Source organism: Belonocnema kinseyi, chromosome 7, assembly GCF_010883055.1.
Source record: "Belonocnema kinseyi isolate 2016_QV_RU_SX_M_011 chromosome 7, B_treatae_v1, whole genome shotgun sequence".
In the NCBI taxonomy this organism is placed as follows: Eukaryota; Metazoa; Arthropoda; class Insecta; order Hymenoptera; family Cynipidae; genus Belonocnema; species Belonocnema kinseyi.
The window spans coordinates 127,244,192-127,252,016 of NC_046663.1; positions in this window are offsets into that span (position 1 = coordinate 127,244,192).

The window sequence follows — 7,825 nt, forward strand, 5'->3', positions numbered from 1 at the left end:
CGGAGCTTGACACCTATTCCTACAATCTGACAATAAATATAGAAATAAGATTAAATGAAAAATGGGCGAAAAAATAACATTAGTAAGAGTACTCTAAGAATACAAATAATGTGATTATTGTATGATACAATTATAATAAAGAAAGTCAATTAAAAATTACCAAATATTTGAATTTTTGTTGAAACAAATTTTTCTGGGATATAAATGCTTTCCGTAATGATGTTGACAAGATCCTTTATTCAATTTTCTTGTCGACGTTTCGAGAGTCAAATTCTCTCCTCCTCAGGAAAACATAAATCCAGGGTCAAAATATAAGTTCTTAGATTTATAAAAGAATAAGTCAATGTGTTTTATTATTAAATCATATCGTTAAACAATTTTTTCATCACCAATTTGTTCTGTATTCCTGATAATTCTTTTTTAACTACCTGAAAATTTCGTGGTATTTAAAATTACATAAATCAATAATAACAATTATTTACTGTTAATTTTACATGAGGATAGTAACTGCAAATATCTCCCACGAAAATTTAAAGCAATTTTAGTGCAAACAAATGATTGTGCAGGCCATAAAGCCAAAGTTTTATATTTACTTCTTTGACTTAGTAACAGTGTTGGGTGCGAATTATAATTTTTGGGATTAATAAAAGAATTGGAACAAATTTAAAATGAAAAATATAAAAAGTTTATTTGACGAGTGGACTGTATTTATGTGATTGGGAATGGAGGACTATTTACACTACATTTTACATTTTTATACGGTTGTGTTGACTCGATGCAACGAGCTGCATCGGTCAGCTGTGAGAGAGATGTTCTCTTGAGGAGATATAATGAAAATCTGGCTATACAATGAAACGGACCGAATGTCCCTTGGCCATGTAAATTTTGCACGAAGCCGAATTCGTTTGCCTTAGGAGCTTTTCGAATGCCTGTATCGGTTCCCGTGTGGAAGCGACCCTTTATTTCCGATCGCAGTCGGAAAGAGACGAAGTCAAAAATCCCCGGGGAAAACCCACGATGATGACACTCGGTATTTAAGGCCCAGGGGCGCCTGGTTATCCTAATAGTAACATAAAAAATCATAAACATTAAGCCCGATACACACCGGCCTACGCCGAATGCCGAATATTCGCTGTTCGCCGACCACTGACTACCCTAATGTTCGGAGAGTGGCGAGCATACCCGAGCACAGGCATCTACACATTCGTATATTGCCAAGTACCGACTCATTTTACTAAGAATTTCATTGAAACAAGAAATGTCAATTTTTTCAATCAATATCATTTATTAGAGATTTTATTCCATAGAAGAAATGTATTTAATTTTAGTTGACATTGAAATAATGGCTGTTTTTCAACAGACAAAAAGTAGATAACTAACAGAAGAAGATTTTTGTTGACCGATTGTCTATTCTGCTGAGTTGAAAATTTTAATTGTTCGTGTATGGATCTACATTCAATATAGATTTGTCAGCAATAGAAGGCCACTGAGACCAATAATTAAAAAGAGTTCGACAAGGAAGGTACTTGTCTTTATTGTGAAGAAATTGAACTCGAGCAAAGTGAAAATTCGAATAGTTCGAGTTGCTTTTTAACATGGTATCCTGCACTTTCGGCAATGAATCGTACGACAATATTTGAAATGATATTTAAGATCTAAATTTTTTGAAATAGGTTACCTCTTTCACCATGCAGTTTTAACTAATGTCGATGAGAAAACTATAGGCATCTGCCTTTGAAGCTTAACAACTCAGTCAAAAAAAAAATGCTAGCGCAACAAAGAAACAGTCATTTAAAAGCTGAAAGTGTTCTACGTTAATGAGCCTGAAGACGTTTATGTAAAAAAAATTTTGTGCTTAGCAGACTGAAAAATGTAAAAAAAGTAAGGATTTTTGGGTACATTTAAGAAAAGTCAAGTTTAGAGCATTGTTTCTTATACAAGGGGCGATGGGAAAAATTTGGAAAAATTCATGAGTATGAGGAAAACTGTTGTGAACTAGTTGCAGTTGAGAAATTTAAAAAATAATAAAAGTTGTTGCCGGAAGGATGTGTTAGTCTTCTTTTTTGTGAGAATCGCTATATTTATAGACATTTTTCTTGTTGGAAAACAAGTGACAGAAATTATAAGTATAAGCAGCCCTAGTTCTGAATGCTTGGATGGCACCTGGCCACGGGTGAAAGAAAGGGACCAGCGGTCGGCAGTAAAACAGAAAAGGCCCCCCCCCCCTGCTTTCCGTCACTTTTTCCCAACAAAAAAAATGTCTAAAAATATCGCGATTTTCACAAAAAAATAAGACTAACACATCCTTACGGGCGATTGAAAATAAATACAGAGCCTATGCATTACAGTTTGCAGTTTGAATCGCTTTAATATCTGTATTAGAACTGAAGATAATATAGTTGCACATTTTTGTACTTTTAAGCAACAATTTTTAATATTTTTAAAATTTTTCAATTGCAACTGGTTCACAACAGTTTTCCTCATACTCATGAATGCTTTCAAATTTTTCTCATCGCCCCTTGTATAAGAAATAATGCTCTAAACTTGACTGTTCTTAAATGTACCCGAAAATCCTTACTTTTATTTACATTTTTCAGTCTGCTAAGCGCAAAATTTTTTTTACATACACATCTTCAAGTTCATTTACGTAGAACACTTTCAGCTTTTATACGACTGTTTTTTTGTTGCACTAGCTTTTTTTTTTTACTGAGTTGTTAAGCTTCAAAGGCAGATGCCTATAGTTTTCTCGCCGATAGTAGAAGCGTAGAAGCGTTTGAAAATTGAGTGCTTGGGAGAGGTCGTCTTCTCCTCTGAGTAAATAATGCACGGTTTTGAGGAAATTGTTCGACGGTACCTGAAAGGTAGTTGTCAACAGTTTGAAAATTTAAAATGAGGTATAATGGAGTTAAAAATGATAATATAAAATTGAATAAAAAATATTTACTCTGACTTGTAAGTTCTGTAGCTTATGCCAGACGCGAATTCATTTAATTTTCACTGTTAATGGACTAATTATCTAGTATCGAATTGATATCTTAAAATGAAATAAAATCTTGTGTCTGAGTGAAAGCCGACTGTATAAAAACACACAGAGGTATCGCGGATATTTATAAAAGATATTTTTTAGTAATTTCTGTCTTGTAAGGCAGAGATTTAATTTGACTTTGAATTTATCAACATATTACAGAAATCATTGTGTCTTTTTAATATGAAGTGCCAATCGAGAAATAATAATAATGTTTCGTTACTAATAGAAAATTGAGTTTAAAAAGTTTCAAAATTAGTTAAATGACGTTTCATACTTTCTCGTTGCTTTTTCCAAAACCGTGAGCGATGAGTTAGTCATAATAAAATTGTAAATTTAACCTTAATCTCTATTCGCACTGAACACATATAACATAATGTGACCGAAGAATATGGAAACAAGGAAATTGGAATATCGTGATGCATTATTAGCAATTCGACTTACTACTTTTACGACTGATTTGATGTATAAAGAATCTTTTCTACTGGAAATAAATGTAGAGGAATGAAACTTCCTTTTTCTGATAGTGAAAGATTGGAACTGGAACCACTGCTTGTAACGGATTGTACGGACGGTTGAAACTTCCTTCTGGGAAAAATTATAGAAGGCTGAAACTTCCTTCGCTGGTACGGAATTGTGGAAGGCTGGAACTTCCTACTGGAACGGATTGTTGAAGGCTAGAACTTCCTTTGCTGGAACGGATTGTACGGAAGGCTGAAACTTCGTACTGGAACAAATTTCAGAAGGTTGAAACTTCATACTGGAAGAAATTAGAGAAAGCTGAAACTTCCTTCGCTGATATTGAATTGTATCTCTCTGGATATCGCATGTCAAAGATTGAAACTCCACCTGCTTGCCGATGCTAGCTTGCTTTTGTGGATTTTGTGGAAAGCCCTTGAGATTTGAAATCACTCGCGGTTGTTAGTTAAAAAAATTTAAATGCACTTTAAACATACGTTCATGGAATTGGTATTTGTAAGTACTTTGAATAATTGTCACTAGTCACAAAGTCACTGAAAATGTTATTGATTTCACAACTACTAGTTTTAAAATCTCTCGCAGTCACTAAATTTGCAAATACTAATTTTGAAATCACTAGTAGTCAGTACTTTAACTGATAATAGTTTTGAAATCACTATAATACAGTAATTAAAACTTTTTATTCCACAAAAGAAATATTTTAAACTTACGATCGACGGAATTGTATCGAAAGCGCGCTCGAGATGTAAAATACCCGACTCGAAGGATCAAAATGCTGGGTGCCAATTCTAATTTTTGGGATTAATAAAAGAATCGGAACAGATTTAAAATGAATAATATAAAAAGTTTATTTGACGAGTGGGCTGTATTTATATGATTTTGAATGGAGGACTATTTACACTACATTTTACATTTTTATACGGTTGTGCTGACTAAATGCAACGAGCTGTATCGGTCAGCTGTGAGAGAGATGTTCTCTTGAGGAGATATAATGAAAATCTGGCTATACAATGAAACGGACCGAATGTCCCTTGGCCATGTAAATTTGGCACGAAGCCGAATTCGTTTGCCTTAGGAGCTTTTCGAATGCCTGTATCGGTTCCCGCCTGGAAGCGACCCTTTATTTCCGATCGCAGTCGGAAAGAGACGAAGTGAAAAATCCCCGGGGAAAACCCACGAGGATGACGCTCTGTATTTAAAGCCCAGGGGCGCCTGGTTATCCTAAGAGTACCATAAAAAATTATATTAGACACCTAAGTGCCGGTTTGCCCACCTGTGGATAAAAGCTGCAGATAAATTTATCTGACAGATAGGATACTTTCATATTGATCCACCGTTGGATAGAGCTATTTGACAGATAAAGCGAGAGTAACCAGTCAGTAAACTATCGGACGACCGAAGTGGCCAATAACGGATTTATTTAGCAGATAAACACGAAATACAGAAAAAGTGAGGTTAGACAATGCTGTCAAAATGGAATTCGGAAATGTTTACGATGTTGATTTTGGTAATAATTTCGACGAAGATATTGAAAAAATAGCCGAAATTGCTAATCGCGTTATAAATAGAAAACCGTACACGCTTTATGCACGCGAAGCTCTTGTTTCATAGCCGTCAAATTTCAGACTGTTTGTTATGAAATTACAGAACAAAGAATAAAATATGAAATAAAAATAAAACCGTCAGAAAAAGTTGTGAGGATCCATTGACAGGTTATGTTTATATTCCTCTATAATAGTATAAAAAAGTCTAATGTTATAATAAAATTTCGTTGGTGTTGTTTTCGGAGGAAATTTTTCATAAACAGTGACAGAAAAAAAAATCAAATAAAAATAAGACCGCGAGAAAAAGTTGTGAGGCTCGATTGAGAGGTTATGTTTATATCCTACTACAGTGAAATAAAAAACTCCAATTTTGAAATACAATTTTGTTCGTGTTCTTTTCAGAGGAAATTTTTCATAAACCCACGAATTAAGCTAAAATAATGTATAATAACCGTGAACTCTAGTCTCATGAGCTGAAACATTCACATATCTTTATTCTTCACAGAAAGACTAAGTAGTGCACTTCTTCTATTTATTAATAATTAATAATATGACAGATTCACAGCAACAACAGTGTTATATAATTGTGACGCTATTTCTGTGGAGCATCAACGTCACAGAAGTGTCAGTGACTTGAAAACGCGAAAAGTACTAGTATTCCCTATATCTCCCTATGTAACTAAAGAATAACTATCCAGAACATGAAATACACTGGATCAACCTGAAATCACTATCTGTCAGATAAACCGCACAATAAATTTATTCTGCTGGATAACTATCTGACACTTTATATAAAGGTGGATCACCCGGCCCTAAGAGTTACTAGACGGATTAAATCGCTAAAAGTTTCTAAAATCATCTTAAGTCTAAGTCGGTCTTGTCGTAAATAAATATAAATAAGGAAATTGTAATGTCTGAAATATTTGCTGGTAACAAACGCCTAATGGAAATGTCCTTCTTTGAAATATAATATAAAAAGTAAAAGTTTTTCCGTTCGTATTACATTTTTAGTAACATAAATATTGCTCAGGACTGAACAAACAGAATTAACAAATTGTTGTATTTTCAAAAATATAATTGAACTTAGGTTCTGTTCAAGAACATATATGTCAATTCTGCTGATGAAGGAAAATTCTAAATTGAAAAAGTTTATGCAAATCTCTGACCAAAATTTGAAGCAGGTTCAGTGCAAAAAAATATTTTCCAAGCCTAAGTTTTATATTTACTTATTTCATTTGTTTACAAAATCAAAAATTGTTGAACCTTAACAAATATAATCAAACATATATTAGTTTTAGAAATATGTACAACAATTCAGATGATAAAGTAAAACCCGAAACAGAAAAAACCGTTAATTCTAAATTTTTGAAAATAATTGTTTATAATAATTGCTGGGAGATTGTGAAACAATTTAGTTAGTGTCAACTTTGTAATCTTGCGTTGATTTAAGGTGATTTTTTAATATATCAACCGCTGTTATAGAGTAAACAATAATTTTGTGAATAATCTCGATTTTCTCATACATTTAATAAACATAAAATAAATAAATTAAATAAATGCAAATATGTTAGACTTAGGTGCGCTTTGTAAATTAAACGCACTTCAAATTAGAAAAAAATTCAAATCGGGTCTAAATAGAAGGCAGTAAACTTTGCTGGGCGAAAAAAGTGAGTTCCCTACCGCGCTACGGTGTACCTGGCTATACTTTCGTGTGTAATTTAACATTTCTATTATTACTGCAAAAATCAGAAAAAAATTCAAAATTGCGGCTGTAAAATGGAATCCCGTTTACCAACTCTAATAAGCCCCCTTAAGATGAATATTTTCGACTTGAAGACAAAAATTAATGTCTTAAGATAAGATTATTTGACTTGGAAAGAACCGGAGACATAATCTTATAAATCGAAGGGAAATTCCCAAGACTCCCAAAGCCAGCGAGGATCATTGCAAATCCGATTTCCCTTTCTCATGTTTCGATTGTCCTTTTCAAACTTTCCTCAGGCCAGTTCTGTCTACTAGTCTTTCTTTTATAATTTCGCTTTTTAATAGCTTAAATGATGTGCTTTATCACTTTTTATTTCTAAAAAATATCACGCAACTATCTCGGCTACACTGACAGTGACTGCGACTGCGACAGGTTAAGTTCGCAGATGTTCCGGTGTTCCGTTCCGCCCTATTCTAGTCCGAGCGAGCAATGCTGCCGTATGCAATGATATGTCCAAGGATAAAATGGTGTTATGCTTATGTATTTTGAGCCGCTGAATCCGAATATACCCGACTTTTTTCGAAAAAGTGGTAGGATTTGTTTAAATCGCAACTGTTTAAATAAATTATGAAAAATTGACTTTTTCGATGTGGACAATTTTTTTCTAGAAAATGTGGTCCATTTTAAGACGAAAAGGTATCTAGCAACTTTTTCGTAAAATGCATATTTTAAAAGATATAAATCTTTTAAGGTCCGAAATTTGACGTTTTTCACTAACTCTGAACGTTAACAACATTTGACCTATTAGATATTTTTGAAAATTGAAAAAACGTATTCATTATTTAAAAGTTATTTTATTACCTGATGTAATTCAAAATTAGCGCAGACCCGGCGGAGATATGATTTTCCCGACTAACAGACAGCACCTTTCCGACTTGTTAGTTCCAAAGAAAGTGCAGATACTATTGTCACCAATTCACGAATTTGTACCCAGTTGCCATTGCGTTGTCTGCATATCAGATAAATCGTGCATTTGTGTTAGGACTGCAATAAAGTGCTGTTCATTTTGTT